Genomic DNA, 18,335 nt, shown 5'->3' with positions numbered 1-18,335 from the left:
GGTACAAGTATATTTATGCCAGACACCGAATACCACAAAGTACAGCATATTTATGCCAAACACCGAATACCACAAGGTACAGCATATTTATGCCAGACACCGAATGCCACAAGGTAGAGCATATTTATGCCAAACACTAAATACCACAAGGTACAAGCATATTTATGCCAGACACCAAAAACCACAAGGTACAGCATATTTATGCCAAACACCGAATACCACAAGGTACAGCATATTTATGCCAGACACCGAATACCACAAGGTACAGCATATTTATGCCAAACACAGAATACCATAAAGTAGAGCATATTTATGTAAAACAGTGAATACCACAAGGTACAGCATATATATGCCAAACACCGAATGCCACAAGGTAGAGCATATTTATGAAAAACACTGAATATCACAAGGTACAAGCATATTTATGCCAGCCACTGAATACCACAAGGTACAGCATATTTATGCCAAACACCGAATACCACAAGGTACAGCATATTTATGCCAGACACCAAATACTACAAGGTAGAGCATATTTATGCCAAACACTGAATATCACAAGGTACAAGCATATTTATGCCAGACACCAAATACCACAAGCTACAGCATATTTATGTCCGTCATTGAATACTACAAGGTAGAGCATATTTATACCAAACACCGAATACCACAAGGTACAGCATATTTATGCCAAATGCTGAATACCACAAGGTACAGCATATTTATGCCCGGCACCAAATACTACAAGGTAGAGCATATTTATGCCAAACACCGAACACCACAAGGTACAAGCATATTTATGCCAGACACCGAATGCCACAAGGTACAGCATATTTATGTCAGACATCGAATACCACAAGGTACAGCATATAGGTTCATAGGTTCATAGGTAGATACTAGGCTATCTGCCCTAGGGCATTTATAAGCCTAACCAGAGTGAATTTGGCTTCTGCCTCCCTATTAGATTAGCCTACTGTGCCTCTGTAAATTATGTCACTGAAGGTACCCTTTAAGATTAGTTTACTGTGCCTCTGTCTAGCAGGGATACAGAAGAGATCTCAGGGGTGAATTTGCGATTTCCCATGCACGCGTCCAGATTTCGCTTGAAGAGGGTCAACGAGGGGCTATGTCTAACATGAACTGGGATTCTATTCCAGAGTGAGGGGAGCCTCTGGGAAATGAATCTGTCCCTCCAGCATGTCCTATTTATTTTTGTGCTGAGGTTTAAGTCCCTGGAGCGTGTAGCTCTAAGGGACTTGGATTTTTTGAGGTGGAGCATGTCCATTAATTCTGGGTTTGACATGGCTTTGCACGTCAGGCATAGATCGCCTCTGAATAGGCGGTGAACAACTGAGTAGAGCTGGAGTTTCTTTAGTCGAGCTGCATAGGACATCTGTTTGTAGCCCATGATCCTCTTGGTGAGGTACTTTTGGGGTCTCTCCAGTTGCTGCAGGTGTCGGGTAAGGTACATCCGAAAAAGGGCATTGTATTTAATTATGGGCCTGATGAGTGACGAGTAGAGGGGCACAATGACCTCTCTTGATCTAGATGCGAACCCTTTCGTGATAAGGTGGGCTATATAGAAGGTCTTTCTAATCACTTTGGCAACGTGATTAGCAAGGGAGAGATTACTATCTACGTTGGTCCCCAAATCTCTAATTACTTCTTCCGTACTTAATGGATTACCGCCTATGTGGTAATTTGTGGGCACCTTGTTTTTCCCAAAGGGGTTGACTATGCACTTTTTAGCATTTAGCTTGAGGCTGTGGCTCTGGCACCAAGCATCCATCTCTGTGAGACCCTTTTGGAGGATGCTTGTGTCAGCTGGAGATTCGATTATGGCCCCCAGTTTGCAGTCATCTGCGAACTTTGTCAGCCATAATCCCCCTGTGTTAGCCTGAACCTCAGAGAAGTATATACCGAACAAGAGAGGTACCAGAACTGAGCCCTGTGGGACGCCACTTGTAACTGGTTTGGATTCGGACATGGCACATGTGATTCTGACCATGTGGGTTCTATCCCTGAGCCAGTTTGCAATCCATCTTGTGATATAGGGGTTGATATTTAAGCTGGTAAGCTTATTTATGATTCCCGAGTGGGGTATTGTGTCGAAGGCTTTTGCGAGGTCCAGGTAGGCTGTGTGGACTACCTTGCCCTCATCTATGGCTTTGGTAACAGTTTCAAAGAAATCAACTAGGTTTAAGAGGCAAGATCTGCCCTTAACAAAGCCGAATTGGGTAGGGTCCAGTGTCTGGAGGCTCCCAATGTCTTTGTTTATGAGTTCCATGATAATATGCTCCATAGCTTTACAGACCAGACTAGTCAGGCTTATGGGGCGATAGTTCCCGGGGTCCGTTGTGGCACCACCTTTGTGGAGTGGGACCACTGTAGCTGTATGCCATTCTTTGGGTACATATCCTGTAGTAAGGATAAGTTTGAACAGTGACTTAATGTGAGGGTTCAGTTCTTCTTGGAGCTCGTGTAAGACACAGCCTGGGACATCGTCCGGTCCCATAGATGCTGTGTTTTTGCTTTGGAGAGGGCAGCTTTCACCTGTGCATCTGTGATGTCAGGGAGGTTACATTCAGTTGGGATAGGCATTTGCTCCTTTGGGGGGGAAGGGGGGGAGAAGTTTGCGCTGAATCTGTCAGCCAGGATGTTGGTTATGTCTGTAGGTTCGGTATATTTTGTACCGTTATGCAACAATTCAGAGCATATCTGGGAGTTTCCACCCATATTCCTGACATAACTAAAGAAGGCCTTGTGATTATCTTTAGTGTCTAGGGCAATTTTTCTTTCGAAACTGGCCTTTGATGATTTTATGAGGGATCGAAGTTTCTTGCTAATACTGATCAGAGATGCCTTCCCTTTTTGGGATTTTGCTCTGTCATGTAGTAGCTTCCTCCTTCTGTTGTATAGCTTATTTATGGCTGGGGTCCACCAGACAGGTCTCCTGTTTTTGGAGGAGTGAGTCTTGGTTTTATTTGGGATAGCACGATCCATGCATTCCTGCAGGTGCTCATAGAATGCATTTGTAAGGGATTCTGCAGATTGGGCTGTATTATCCTCTGGCCCGGGGGCTTTGAAGGATTCCACCTCAGTCTTGAGAAGTGCAAAGTTGGCTTTTGAGGAATTCTTTACCGTGATTTCCTTGGCTGGGGGTGGGGCCGGGATATGGATGTCCAGGGAAATTTGTTTATGGTCTGATCTTACCAATGAGGGGTTTACCTCTGGTGTGGAACATAGAGTCCCCATGTTGGTGATTACCAGGTCCAATATGTTGTTTCGTCTTGTGGGAGTGGTGACCAGTTGTTCCATCGTGTTAGAGTTTATAAATTCAAGGAACCGTTGGGTGAGGGTGTTTGGGCTTGAGTAGTTTTCCCAGTCAATGTCTGGGTAGTTGAAGTCACCCAATAACATAGTGTTTGGAGAGACCTTCATATTCTCCAGTGTTCTCAGGAATGACAAGTGGGGTTCCTGTAATAGGGAGGGTATTCTATAGCAGGCTACAAACTGAAAGGCAGTTTTGCCCGCTGCTAGTTGCACATGGATGGTTTCCAATGCTTCGTGCAGTGCCACTAACCTGGAGGTGTAGGTATCTTTGATGAATATAGATACTCCCCCTCCTTTTGTGCTTCGGTCCGAGTTTTGGGGCCAAAACGCATGGTATGAGTTATAACCTGGTAGTACTGGGGTGCTCTCAGGAGCCTTGAACCAGGTTTCTGTTACTGCACAGACATCGATTTTCTCCATACTGAGGAGAGCCTCGTGTGCGTGCATCTTGAGGTTTAGACTTCTGGCATTGAGTAGCATTACCTTTAGTTTTTTTATCCTTGGGTTGTCTATGGAGGTGGGTTTGTCCTTTGAGCCTTGCCTAAAAAAGGCACTATGGGGTGGCAAGAGCCTTGGCCAGTATATGAAAGCCTAAGGGTGACAGGTGCAAGCCGTCCCTAGCGAAGCAACGTGGCTTGTCGAGCATGTCATCCCAGGCTGACAGACACTGGATCCCCTTTGAATGACACCAATACTTTAGCCAGTTGTTGAAACTGATCATTTTGTCTTTATACTGCGGCATCATTCTTGGTGAGGGAAAGATGCTACTCAAGGTCAGGGTCATATTAGCCTGGGCTACATGATCAGAAAGCTCCTCTATGTCTCTTTTCATGTAGTCCAGGGAGGTACGTCTCAGGTCATTCACACCAGCATGGACAATGACCGAGTCATACTTGTACTTGCTTTGGAGTGACCTGAGTGCTTGCATTATGTGGTGGATCCTGGCACCCGACAGGCAGCTTACAGTGACCTTCTCCTTGTTCAGTCTGGTGAGTGGGACGTCAGTGTGCCGGACAATAGAGTCCCCTATAACAAGTGCATTTGGTGTGTTGTTTGGCCTTAAGGGCTGTGACTGTGAGGCACACTGATTTTGTGAGATATGTGATTCGTGGGTATTGTTGAGGGGTGGCTGTTGCTTGGATATCTGCTTAGGAGGTCTTTGCTGTTTAGGCAGATTTTTATTTAGAGCCTCCGAGTATGTTTTTGTGTGTTTATGTGTTGGGTATGCAGATGCAATAGGTCTGTGTGAGACTGGATTTGTGGTGCGGGTGGTTACCTTTTCCTCCTAACTGACTGTGCCAGTCTTGGGTTGAGAGAGCTCTGCCTCCAGTTTGGCTGTGTAACTGCATCTCTCACATGTATTAGAGTTTGTTGGAAGGAGGAGAGGGTTGTCTGTGTACATAAGGCAATTGTAACATTGCCTCAAAATTCCCAGATTCACCAGCTGGACTGGAGAGTAACCCTGAAACTGACACTTGTACATACCAGATTAGTATAGGGAACTGTTTTTTTACTGATCAGATTAGGGAAGGGAACTGATTTTTCACTAGATCAGGAAGGACCAATCGGGAGCCTAATACTTATGAGAAGTCAAGGAGGGTGTAGTGCTTTAGTTAGTTAGTGTTTCCTTGTAAGAGCTGAGCAAGTGCAGGGCTTTAGAAAGGGAATAGAGTGATTAATTTGAGAGTTTGAACTGTTATAAGGGAAAAAGTGAAGAGCAGACTTTGTGGAGCCTGGAATAGTTTAAACCTGTTTAGGGGGCGCTGCCCGGCGCTGCTCAGTGCGCAAAACCGCGCAAAAAGAGAGTTGTAGGGTTTTAAGAGAGAGGGATCAAGGAGTTTAGAATTGACCCAAAATGGCCAATAAAACTACAGCTTCTAGGCAGTAACCACTCCTCCAGGGACAGGCAGGCTGCTCAGTGTTAACCACTCCCACTGGTGAACACAGAGACTTCCCTTTAGCCCAAGCAAGCACTGGCCTTCTAGAAACTTCCAAACAGTTCAGAACAGCAAATCTGTAACTGAACTTTCTTAACTTTCAGAAAGTGGGAAAAAAGCAAGATTTTTCTTTTTCTTTTTTGTTGTAGTTTAAAGGTAGCAGAGATACACAAGCGGCAAAATAATCACAACAGTGCAATAAATGACCCCACACTTGAGTGCTAGGCCAAAATCAATTTATACCAAACACCGAATACCACAAGGTAGAGCATATTTATGCCAAACACTGAATACCACAAGGTACAAACATATTTATGGCAGACACTGAATACCACAAGGTACAGCATATTTATGCCAAACACCAAATGCCACAAGGTACAGCATATTTATGCCAGACACTGAATACCACAAGGTACAGCATATTTATGCCAAACATCAAATACCACAAGGTACAGCATATTTATGTCAAACACTGAACACCACAAGGTAGAGTATATTTATGCCAAACACCAAATACCACAAGGTACAGCAGACTTATGCCAAACACTGAATACCACAAGGTGCAGAATATTTAGCCAAACACCGAATACCACAAGGTACAGCATACTTATGCCAAATACTGAATACCACAAGGTACAGCATATTTATGCCAAATACCGAATAGCACAAGGTGCAGCATATTCATGCCAGACACTGAATACCACAAGGTAGAGCATATTTATGCCAGACATTGAATACCACAAGGTAGAGCATATTTATGCCAGACACCGAACTCTTGTAGTGTTACCACTCACCACAGCACAATACCTCTTCTTTTGACATTTTAATTAATATTATACACGTTCACCACTGTATTCTCACTAATGATTCATTTTTTCTTAATCCAGATACTGCATATTTGCTCTTTTACTTACAGCATTACCCACTTACCTGTAATGCTCTCTCTGTCAGCCACCAGATCAGTCACATAAAGTCTCACTCCATCTTAATCTTTTAGCATCCTATTCTCAGCTGCTGTTTCATTGTGTAGTAACATTACATTAGATTTTTTTTTTAATTTGTTGCAAATTCTACTAGGAAAAATGCATTCATAGTACATTTCATAATCCTAATATGCATGAGCCAACACTCTTGTTCTCTGTGTATGGTCAATGCAGCACAACATATTACTTTCACCTAATTTTCTTGCTACTCGTGTACGCTGAGACCAATCTCTGCCTAAGAGAGAGAGATTCTAACTCTCACCCTATGGATTACTTATTGCTCCAGTATAATTATAACATGGAATTATTTCCCAGGACAAACAGTGTGACAACTGCCCATATCAGTACTAGATGTGTTTGTAATAAGATGCCCAAGTCCCACACTAGTGTCCATACAGTCTGTCCTCATATTGTCATGATTACTGAGTCATAGCTAATGTCTTGCTTGAAAGGCAGCAAGTTCAGTACCCCAAGATATACTGTCTGCAGGATGGAATCAACAGGCAAACAGACAGATGGGATATCTATTCTCATAAGCAGAACTATGCATTCTGTGTCACACAATAAACAACCCAGCTCAGGCACACAAGGACATGAAGTACTCCTTGAATCGGTTGAGATAGGTGGCTCCAAACTCCAAAATATAGGATGCATTTGTATCATCTTAGGCAGAACCATTTTCTTCAGACATGATACCATATCTTGGTACATCAAGAAACCTGTTTCTAGTTGAAGACTTTAGACTTAACTGGCAGGCTAACTCCGGTTAGTATGATCAGTGACATGATTAATGACTGCATAGCATCTATTCTTTCACAGTCGATATATGATCCTCCTCACAAAGACAGCAAGAAATGGGCAGAAAAAGACCTTTGGACTGGATGTTAAATAGTAACTCAGAGCATTCCATAGCAGCAGACATTACCCAACTCCTGTCTTAATGAGAACCAGTCAACATTCACAATTAGAACATCTTCCAAAACATGAATTATACCAAAACTATAACAGTAACCAGTCGCAAGAGCATTCATATGGGTAGAACTAAGAAAAAGCTATGTTTAAATCTAGCAGGTAATGCAGTAGATTAATGCTAAGAGCTGTTAACAAGCTGCTTCCTGTAGTCCAGGGTTTGATTCTTTCTACTTCCATTTTCTTACTGTGTAACTATGAACAACCAGTCAGACTGTCAAACCTGAACTAAGAATAGCTACACTCAATGTAGGTTCACTGACAGCATGCAGCCTGAAAGTGGATGACATGGTGGTAAACAGGACACTGGGCATCCTATAAATCCAGGAGACAAGATGGAAGGCCAGTACAACAAAGCCAGGTGGCTTGGCATCCAGAGTCTACTACTTAGAAGGAGGACAGACTAAAAATGGTGTGGGAGTTGTGATGAGGGACAGATTTCAGGGTACAGTGAGGGATGTTGTCAGAATTAGTGACAGACGTATGGCAAACAGACTCCAGCCTAATGCTAGGGCAGTATTCATAATCTCAGGCTATAATACAGCAGTATTCATAATCTCAGCCTATGATAGGGCAGTATTCATAATCTCAGCCTATGATAGGGCAGTATTAATAATCTCAGCCTATGCCTGACAACAGGGTTGTGCTAATGAGAAAAAGAATGTATTCAGGCAGCAGTTGCAGGACCTACTAAATAAAGCAGGACAAGATACATTGATGATGATAATGGGTGATGTGACAGTACATATTGGAATAGACAGGGCAGGATATAAGGACTGCCTGGGTCCCCAAAGTTGGGGCATCGGGAATAAGGAAGGAGAAGCCATTTTAGACTTCTGTCTGGCAAATGGCTTGACAGTGGACAACACAAGGTTCAACAAGACAGATAGTCACAAGATCACATACGAGATTAGCCAACATGCAACTCAGGTTGACTTTCTCCAAGTGAGGAAAGGACACTAAGATAGACTCAGCAATTCCAGAGTCATCCCCAGTGAAACGGTCAGCCCACAGCATAAACTACTGGTTGTCACAATTAGCTGCAAGAAATGGTCAGAAAAGGTTCTAAGGCAACAAAGACCAGGCTGAAGACTTAGAAGTTGACTGAAGAGAATGTATAACAGTTCAAAACACCTCAAGAAGAAGAGGACATGGGGGAAGTTGAAGAAGAATGGCAGCACCACAAACAGCATGTGTGAGGACTACAAAACAGATATGCAGCCAAGCCAGGTATGGAAGTAAGGTACATAAGGAAAGCTGGTGGTGGAATGCAGAAGTTTAGAAAGTCATCAAACGAAGGAAGGAGTGCAGGAAGAAAGTGGGAGATAGAAAAGATGAACCAGGGTAGGAAGGAATGCTGGTTGGCTAACAAAGATGCTAAGACAGGAGTTGCAATAGCAAAGAACTAGGCATCAGAGGCACTCTACCAGCTCCTGGAAGTGACTCGGTAGGCAGCACAAGGAAACTCTATTAGGTTGTAAGGCAAAGACAGAAAGATAAAGAAGATAGTGAGACATCCTTCATAAGGGATGCCAGCAACAACCTGCTCACCAGTCCACAGGGCATCAAAGGCAGATGGAAGGAGTACTTCCAGCAGCGTCTGAATGAAGAAAACACCACAGAAGCTGTACTTGCCACAGAGACAGCCTAAGATGAAATACAAGGAGGAACCCACCATAGAGGAAGTAAGAACAGCATTAAGGAAAATGAAGTCAGTGAAAGCAGCAGGCTCAGATGAGGTCACAGCACATGTGATAAATATGTTGGATGAGACAGGGAAGAAATGGCTCTTGTGGGTACTCATAGCAGTATGGAGAGAAAGGTGTACCCCAGGTGACTGGAGAATAAGCACACTAGTGGCAGTGTTCAAGAACAAATGTGACATTCACAACTGTGGGCAGTATAGAGTTATCAAACTCCTGTCACACTGCATGAAAACTCCGGAGAGAGTGACTGATGAATATGCAGAGTAATAGAAAGTATGAAGGGAGATGAAAAGTCTGTATTCAGATCAGGATGCAGCATAACTGACCCAGTGTTTGCAGTGAGACAGATAGTCGAGAAGAACCTGGGCATGAGGAAAAAGACCATCTTGGCATTTCTAGACTTGGAGAAAACTTATAACAAGGTCCTAAGAAAGTTGATTTGGACAGTCCTGTGGTGGTACAAAGTCCCAGAAACATTGCTAGAATTAATGCAGGCTATGTACAAGGAACCAATGACACATGTACGAACAGTGTTTGTTCTTGCAATGGGGTTCCCAGTGGGCTGAGGATGCATCACAGTCCAGTTCTGAGCCCACTGTTGTTTATATTGGTGATGGACTACATTAGCAAACAGGTTGAGGGGGACAGATCAACAAAGGTACTGCATGAAGATGATGTGGCATTATAGCAGACTCTGAGCAAGAACTTCAACAAAGGTTGGGGAAATGGAATGCAAAACCGATGGCATATGGGATGAAGTACAGATAAGACAACTGTAATGGCAGCAAGTGGAGGAAATCAGAAGAAGCTGAAAACTGAGATAGAAGGGAAGATAATGGAACAGGCTAACAGCTTCAAGTACCTGGGAGGGGCGGTTGAGGAGAAGGGAAGTTTGAATGAGGAGGCCAAGGTTAGAATCAGAGCAGCTGCAGCCAACTGGCACAGAATGGCAGGGGTAGCGCATGACAGAAAAAAGCAAAAAAAAAAAAAAAACAGTGAAATGTAAGGTGTACAAAACAGTGTTCTGACCAGTAATACTGTATGGTACAGAAACCTGGGCAGTAAAGGTGGAACAGCTGAGGAATCTAATGGTGATGGAGACAAAGTGCCTAAAACAGGTGGTAGAATGCAAACTGTGGGACAGATGAAGGAATTAGGAAATCACAGCAGAAGCCAAAGTAGCTCTAATTGCATAAAAAAATCAAAGAGAATAGATTACTGTGGTTCAGGCACATGTGCAGAAAAGGAAAAGACAATCTGGTCTAGAATATTTGGAACAGACAGGCAGAAGGTAAGAGGAAATGAGGGTATCCAGCAAAGAGGTGGATGGATTGTATGAGAGAAGACGTGCGATAGTCCTGCATGAATGTTGAAGGTAGGAGAGTAGCACTGAATTAAGAGCGATGGTGACAGCTGATAACACAACCCGACCCTATTTAAAAAATGGGAAAAAGGGGGTTGATGATAATGATGATGATTATGACGATAACTAAGAGCAAGTCAGGTAATCAGAATCAAAATTAGACCTCCTTAATACTCTGCAGGACCAAAGGCCTAGTAACTATCTATGATACTAATGGACTGAAACATGCAGAGCTAACTACCTTACATAGACTCAGTAGTCCGCTACTGCACTATCATTTTTACTGATTCATTCAATAAATATCCTCCTGCCAGATGTGTTAAAGTAAAACAGATTATCATGGATTAACAGTAGAGTCAAGAGCATATGGCAGTGAGAAATTTGGCCTGGTAGACATATAAAGACTGACCATTCTTTATTTCTTACATCACATGACTGTCTCACTTGAAGTACAGGCAATAGTCACATGGTTCTACAACCATATGTTTGAAATAGCCCAAGTTATAGCCTGACAAACCAGTCTGTCTCATAACTACAATCCAAAGGTCGGTATACCTTACGGATCAGTACTTGGCCTCCTGCTGTTCTCGATACTTACCCAAAATGCATCACCATATGAAATGAATACGTGTACTCTGATATGTAGATAACTCAACCCTGCTGTGCAGTGCTAACAGCACTAAAATACTGATAGAAGATCTGCAAACAAGTTTCAGTCATTAAAACAACTGGTTACTCACAGGAAACACATACTTAACAAAAAGAAGGCAAATGTTTCATTATCTAAAAAAGTCAAACTTAACTCCAGTGCAATATAAGAATGTAAAATCCTAGCCAACTCCAGTGGTATAGGGGGATAATGTCCTAACTAATGCTGAGGTGACTGGAGATCACTGAGTGGCTTGGGCACCTGACTTAGTTGGCAAGAGATGATGAGTACCCATCCTGGGGAGGAGGAGGGGTACAGCTACCCATGCACTGCCATAATCCCTTGAAGGAGGGATGGCCATGCAAATATAGCTCACCAAACTATTGCCTGGTGGCCTTCAGGGTGGGTGCATCCATGCACTCACATAGGAGAAGGTATCATGGAATACCGCAGAGTTCAGATTACGGCCCCTTTACATACCTCTCAACTGTACAGATTTACGCAGAATGTCCAGATGCTTGCTTCATGTTTGTAGTCTGTTCCTCATAAAATCTTTGGTTTTATGGTAAAGCATTGAGGATTGAATTCAGAAAATAATGACCCACATTTGAGTTTCAGACTTTACACACTTCAGAAAATTTATCCTAATGCATAACCTGTTATTCTAGTAACTTCCAGAGTTTATAAGAGTAATATTTTAAAACTGTCCCTGTTTTTGGGCTTTGTCCTACATTATTTATGGCTTTGTCTAGAGTTCCTGCTTTAAGGAGTTGAGAATTATGCCTCCCCACCCAAGGACAAGTTTAGATCATTACAGAATGCTGCCATTGTTGGGATGCCAGCAAGGCATGAAGCATATTTGTGGTTGCCTGAATGATTGCTCCCTCTGGACTGCTCTCACCCTGATCCTGGGTGGAATTCCTGGATAAGAGGCTGAATAGGACATGTCCAATTTTTGGGGGAGGCTTGATGGCTGGCAGACACAGGGGCAAAAAGGCACGCAGAAAAAAAGAATACAAAATATTGAATAATCTGAATGATTTAGAACTGTGTAAGCTTGGACACACATAAATACTATAACAGACTGCAAATTTAATGCCAAAAACACATGTAATACAGACAGAAGTCAGTAAAATCTAGGTTCTTACCATTAGAATTAACAATTCCTACTTACATCTGCCAAATGCGGCATTTTTGATGCTTTCCTTCTTAAATTATTTTATGGCCCAGTGGCACTACCATAAAACTATGAACCAGAAGTAACAGAACAGCAAACATTTTTACAAAGCTTCCATCTTCATACATCACTGCTTGGTAATTGAAAGACTAAGCTGGTCAACCTTATTTTCCAGCATCAAAGCAAACTTACTATCTCCTCATTTACTTATCAAAAAACCTGTATCCAGATCTAGCTAACTTGCTTACATAGTACACTCTACAGCTTTCCTAAGTAAATGAAGTTTAAGCCGCGGTGGTACAGCAGTAGCATTGTTGCCTTACAGCAAAATGTTCTCCTGTTCGATTCTTGGCTGGAGTGTGAAGCCTGCATGTCCTCCCCATGGTCGAGTGGCCTCCGAAAGACATGCGTGAATGAGTGTGCCTTCGCTGAAGGCTGGGCATTGGGCTGGCAACTCGGCACCATAAAAATCAACTACCAATCATTAGCGGACCGGAGTTCCGCTGTGGTGACCCCTAACTGGGAAAAGCCACAAAGACAAACATTAAAGTAAATGAAGTTGCAACTGGTTGATTACAATTCATTGAGCTATAAGTCACTGATTGCTGTTTTCCATTGAAAATCATCACTAGCACAATTTTTGTTAGTGCACTTTTAATGACAATTAGTTTTTTCGCTTTTCAGTTTTCTCCATTGTTGTGCTTTTAGTTAATAGTTTTATCAGATCAAGGTTTGTCCCAGTTTATTTTATTCACTTGTACCTCAACCAGATGTTAATTGGTGAATCCTAGTAGAACTGCGGTCCACTCAGCTACAGTCTGTGTCTCCTCTACTGCTCTGTGACAACAAACTCAATGAGATTCTAGCTCACCAAGCACAACACAGGAAATCACTGATTGTGCACCAGTTGTGATTCCTTTGTTTAGAGAGATCGCTTCCATCTAGATGTTTGTGCAACTGTGGAGTTGCTGTATATAAGTTCAGACCAAAAAAGAAATGAGCCACAAAAAAACAAACAAAACAGCTGAAGAACTGGAACCAACCACTGGCAATTAGAATAAAATGTTATCTTTGTTTATTGTACGAATACACTCGTAAAAACAACAAAACGTTTCTCTTTATAAAATAACTAAACACTTGTAAGCGCTTTCATCTAAGTAACAAACTTCATCTGACAAACATAAGAGACCAATGAATCCCTGTAAATAACCCGCTTTGGGTTAAACTAATCCACGTTATAGTGTTCTTATTATTTGTCCTTCCTTCAATCAAGTAAACCCAACAATCACACCCCTAAACAAGTCTCATGCAGTCTATACATGAAAAAATATATATGTATACTACAAACTAAATCATTACACTGGCATGAATTACAATATAAATCACATTTAAAAATAGTAAATGAATTTAAATAAAGGTGAATCAGACATAAAATAAGCATATGATAACATGTAGCCTAATTCATAAATCAATACATTCCTTGTGTTTCGACGTATGTGTCATTATACCCATTCTTGCAACAAACTGCACATATATAAGCCCCTATAAACATTTATATTATTTATATTGATTTATGAATACAGTAGTGAACAATCTGAGTCTGTCCAATGAAGTGTTTACCTTTCCACAACTGCTAGCTAGGTTTAGAGATGTATTTGACTGGAAGCAATCTGGAGCTAAACCAGAGATTGGCAAGGTTTGTGATCTTGTTGAGGATAAGTCTAATCCTGTCTATCCTTATCACACCCAATGCAAATCGTAACATCTTTAACTCTGCCACCTCCAGCTCTGGCTCCTGTCCTGGATGAGATTCCAAATATTTTGTCTGTTTCTCCTCTGTTACTATCCTAAGAAGATGTCTATAAAACTCCATATAAAACCTCTCTGTCTAGTGAACTGGTTGCTAAAACGGCTATGAGGAAATACAAGGTGTACTCTGATCTTGCAGCTCTCTTAGCTGCTTTGTCAGCTGACCCAGCTGTGGCTTCTCCAACTGCCAACTTCAACGAGAAGGCCTTAGCTTCTTTTTCTAATCCTACATCCTGGATAAAATTTGTAAGTGGTTAGAATCTCAGGGAAAAAGTTGGCTCAGTGTAATAATCTAATGTTAAGAATTTTATGTTATCAGGACTTTATGTGGAAGTTCATTTTGCAATGTGTTTACAGTTTAGATATCTTTTCTGCATCTTTGCTTGCTGAGTAAGAAGTCTTATATAAATTAGATTGTTTATACTGTGACTCAGATTTTGAAATATGTTTTGAGGAGTGTCTTGGAAGGTGCAGGTACAATTTCCAGAAATACAGCTGCTTCTGTTGTATTGAAAATGTATGTTTGGGTACATAACCAGAATTTTTATGAGGATTTAAAAAAATGAGATATTGAATGCTCCTCTACGTTTTGAATGTATGTTTGGTCCTGCTGCCAGACAATGGACTTCTAGAGGTAAATTAATGCATGGGTTGTCTAGAATATTTTATATATCCAGGTTCTCTCCAAAAAGGGGTTCAACATCAAAAGGTAGAAGAAACAAAAATAAGGGTATGAAGAGAAAATGGCAGGAGGATAATGATTCTAATCAAATAGAAGATCATGTCCATGCTAAAGAATGTCTATGTCAAGACTCAGGGCATCCTATCCCTTCCTCCTGTCCATCTTTCTCTTTCTTGTTCCTGAAGGCTTTATCTCAGCCCAGCAGCCTGGCCACAAATAGTCTCAGACAAATGTGTGCTGAGAATAATTCGGATAGGACACTTGGCAGTAGAGAGAAAATCCTTCTTACTTCAGGGAATTCCCTCTGCACCTGCAAGACCAGACATGTCTGTTCTCTCGGTACTCCTTTACATGTTGTAAGCAGGGGTTATAGAACCAGTTTCTGCACCACAAAAATAAATGGATTTTACTCCAGAATCTTTTGGGTACCCCAAAAGGAGCTATCTTGTAGACTAGTGTTACATTTGATTTACCTAAATACCTTTCTGAAAGTACCCAAATTCAAAACACTCACTCTACAGATGATCCTACCACTTTTTCTGAACCACTGTTACACAGTAATTGTAGATCTGAAAGATGCTTTTCATCACATTCGACTTGCTCCTAACTTCAAGTTGAAGCTACAAAAGCTCCATCTAAGTCCCTCACAACAAATTGTCTTCCTCAAATATATGAGAGGTACAGAAGAAAAAAATGGTCTTTCTACCAGAAGACAAAGTCATAACTTTTTAGAACATTTTTGGGGATTTATCTCTACGCAAGAGAGTTTCTCAAAATTCTAGGCCTCATGACATCAATGATCCTCATGATACCACTGGTCAGACTACACATATCAGAAAGATTCAATGTTTCACAAAATAATTGTTGGACTCAGCAACTGCATCCCTTGGAGTTGCAGGTACCAGTGATGTAATTTGTGAAACAAGAGTTACAGTGGTGGAGAGGAGAGGTCAGATGTTTCTCAATCTAGGCCTACCTTTTTCCCTACAGACCCCAGTTCAATCAGTCTAGATGGGCTCATAAGATTTTGCATGGGAAGCAGTATCCAGGGAAGTTCAAGGGCAAGCCTAATGGAGTCTTTCAGATGCTACAAAGCACATACATATCAAAGAAATGTTAGCAGTGATTCAGGCCTTAAAAGTTCTTGGTGTCCAAGTCCACTTTTAGAGGTCACAGATAACACCAATGTCATATGGTACCTGAACAAACAAGGGGACAAAAGGTGATACCCTCTTTGCTGGCAGTGTGAATGATGGACGTAGTACAGTTGCATATGTCCTACTTACCTGTAACAGCAGATGTTGGAATTTCACACTGCTTCAGTGGCAGCACCCCCCCCTTATTTTATATATAGTTTGTATCCAACCTTGTTTTGTTAGTTGGGTTTGGTTGTTTGCGTTGATATTTTTGCTGCAAATTGGTTAGTTTCAAGCAATTCTTGCTTCTGGTCCTTCTTGGTTCTTCCTATTTAGCAATAAAAGCAAGAACAACTAACGGGTTCAACTGATAGTTTAGTTTTGAGCAGGTGCTGAACCCATATGCCACTGAGGCAGTGTAAAAGTCAGACATCTACTGTAAATGTTTTGCTATTTAATTTTTATTTAGACTAATTAGTTGTTGTTTGATCTTTATATAGAATTACTGTAATCTTATCTAGAATCTTTCCCTGCTTATCTTCCTGCTTTCTTATTTTACTCTATATACAACTAAAGTGCTGCATTTTGGAAGCTTTTCTCCTCATTTCTAACTGAAAATGGCTTTTGGCCACTAGGGCTAACCTGATCAAAAATTGTAATCAATAAATATATATGTTTTTGTTTTCCACTCTTGTTTGCTTTTCCTCAGCATACCATTTGTGTCACATCATGTCTGTTCTAATCCTTACTGTATGCTGAGTCATTGCTAACTCACGGTTTCTCTTTCTGATGTAACCACAGTGTAACCAGTATTCTGTTTGAATAGCTTCTACCCCCTCCTTCAACTCTGTTGGCTTTTACTAAACTAATGTACTAATCATCACATCTGAAAGCAAATATTTTTGTATGTATTATCTACTACTAAGTTATTAAAAGAAAGAAGCAAAAATATATTCCCCCCACTTTTTCCTATTTATTTTTAATTTCAGTAAAAGTTCTTTCTAATTCTGCATTTGGTTATGAATTAGCTTGAAGTAGCATTTTTCCCCTGTTATCATCGACCAAGTGACTGCTATAGTTACCATTCACCTGTTACTGATTTCCAGAAACACTTCTTGTATTTTATTTTGGGAATATTTCCTGCATCTCTCTGTAATTTATTGTATTCCAGTAACTTTTTCCCTACTGCAGTTGGACATGGTACTTGCTTAACATGCATTTCCTGTTTCCAGCACTACGGTAAACAAATTATCTGAGTTTTTTTCATGCATTTCTCCATCCCCACATTTGGCATGTCTGCTACACATGGCACAAGTCAAACTAAATGACTGAGTCATAATGCAATGCTATCATGCACATTGGGAAGCTGCTCTATATGTAAAGCAACGGAGTGTATAAAACTTACATAAAACTTACACAGGTGAGGATGAGAGCATTAATTTTCTTCATTTTTAAATTCTACTCCTGATTTTCATTATATGTCATGTTAAGTGAAATAAAGTAATGGGAGAATACACCCTCTATATAGCTTAGTTTCCAGAAACAAACAAACAAAAAAACTGAAATGTATTGCATTGTTTGTGCTACACTGCTACTATGTGGCAATTTAAGGTAGAACACCAAAAGTGATGCGTTACACTTGATGGCGCATGACTCTATGCAGGAAAACAAATACCTATACAAAGGTTTTTCTCTGAACTCTTGCTCTAATTAAAGTGCACTGTACATGACTGAATAATACTACAGAGTGGGAGTACAACACATAAGTCACCCCCAAACTCTCAGGGACTGCCAGCTAAGAGACCACGATGTTCAAATCATTACAAAATAAATGACCATATTCAAATAGATGGAACCTGGAGCACAGTAATAGTAGCACAAATAATGTCTGTTTTTTTTCTTTTCTAATAATTTATTTTTTAACCAGGTAAATCTTAGCCATGGATGTCCGGGGGAATCTACCTGCTTAACTGACATACTTGTTTGGTATAGCAGGAAAGTTTAAGGTTGGGGAATTAAATACAGGGCTACAGGACAAAGCCAATCAGCAGCTCATGAATCATATTATTCATTTATCACTACCATATGTGAATTAAATTGCTAAACAGTAGCTAACAGTTAAGCAGTCCTCTCACTGACTTCTCAAGGTGTTCACTTGTTACTTCAAAGGTATGGACCTATGATGGTCCTTTAAACTCTACTGCTACAACAGCAATAATCATGGAAACATAAATTATGACGTGCTTTCTTGTATAATTTGTCTTGTAAAATATAAATGCAGGCTTTTCTCCCCAGCTACCAACATTTTACATTAGCAAACATTTGATTTTTTTTTTAATGCATGCTCCTTTACCTTCTCACATTCTAGCATTCCTCTAAGCAGAGAAGGAGGAATGGAAAGGAATGTATCAAGCTTGTATCTCCCCAGCCTCCATCAGCTGCTGCTGTTACAATGTTGGCTGCACTGCTGGGAAAGCAGGTTTTCCATGGCTGCAGGACATCTACTAAAAGATACTTGAGTTCCACTACCACCTGTGAAAATGCCAGTGTTTTTATTCAGCTGTCCTACTAACATTGTGTGCTAAGCAGAAGTT

Source organism: Protopterus annectens, chromosome 4.part0 (genome assembly GCF_019279795.1).
Source record: "Protopterus annectens isolate FY-2018-M chromosome 4.part0, PAN1.0, whole genome shotgun sequence".
In the NCBI taxonomy this organism is placed as follows: Eukaryota; Metazoa; Chordata; order Ceratodontiformes; family Protopteridae; genus Protopterus; species Protopterus annectens.
The sequence above is the reverse complement of the archived record's forward strand: the minus strand, read 5'-3'. Positions refer to the sequence as shown.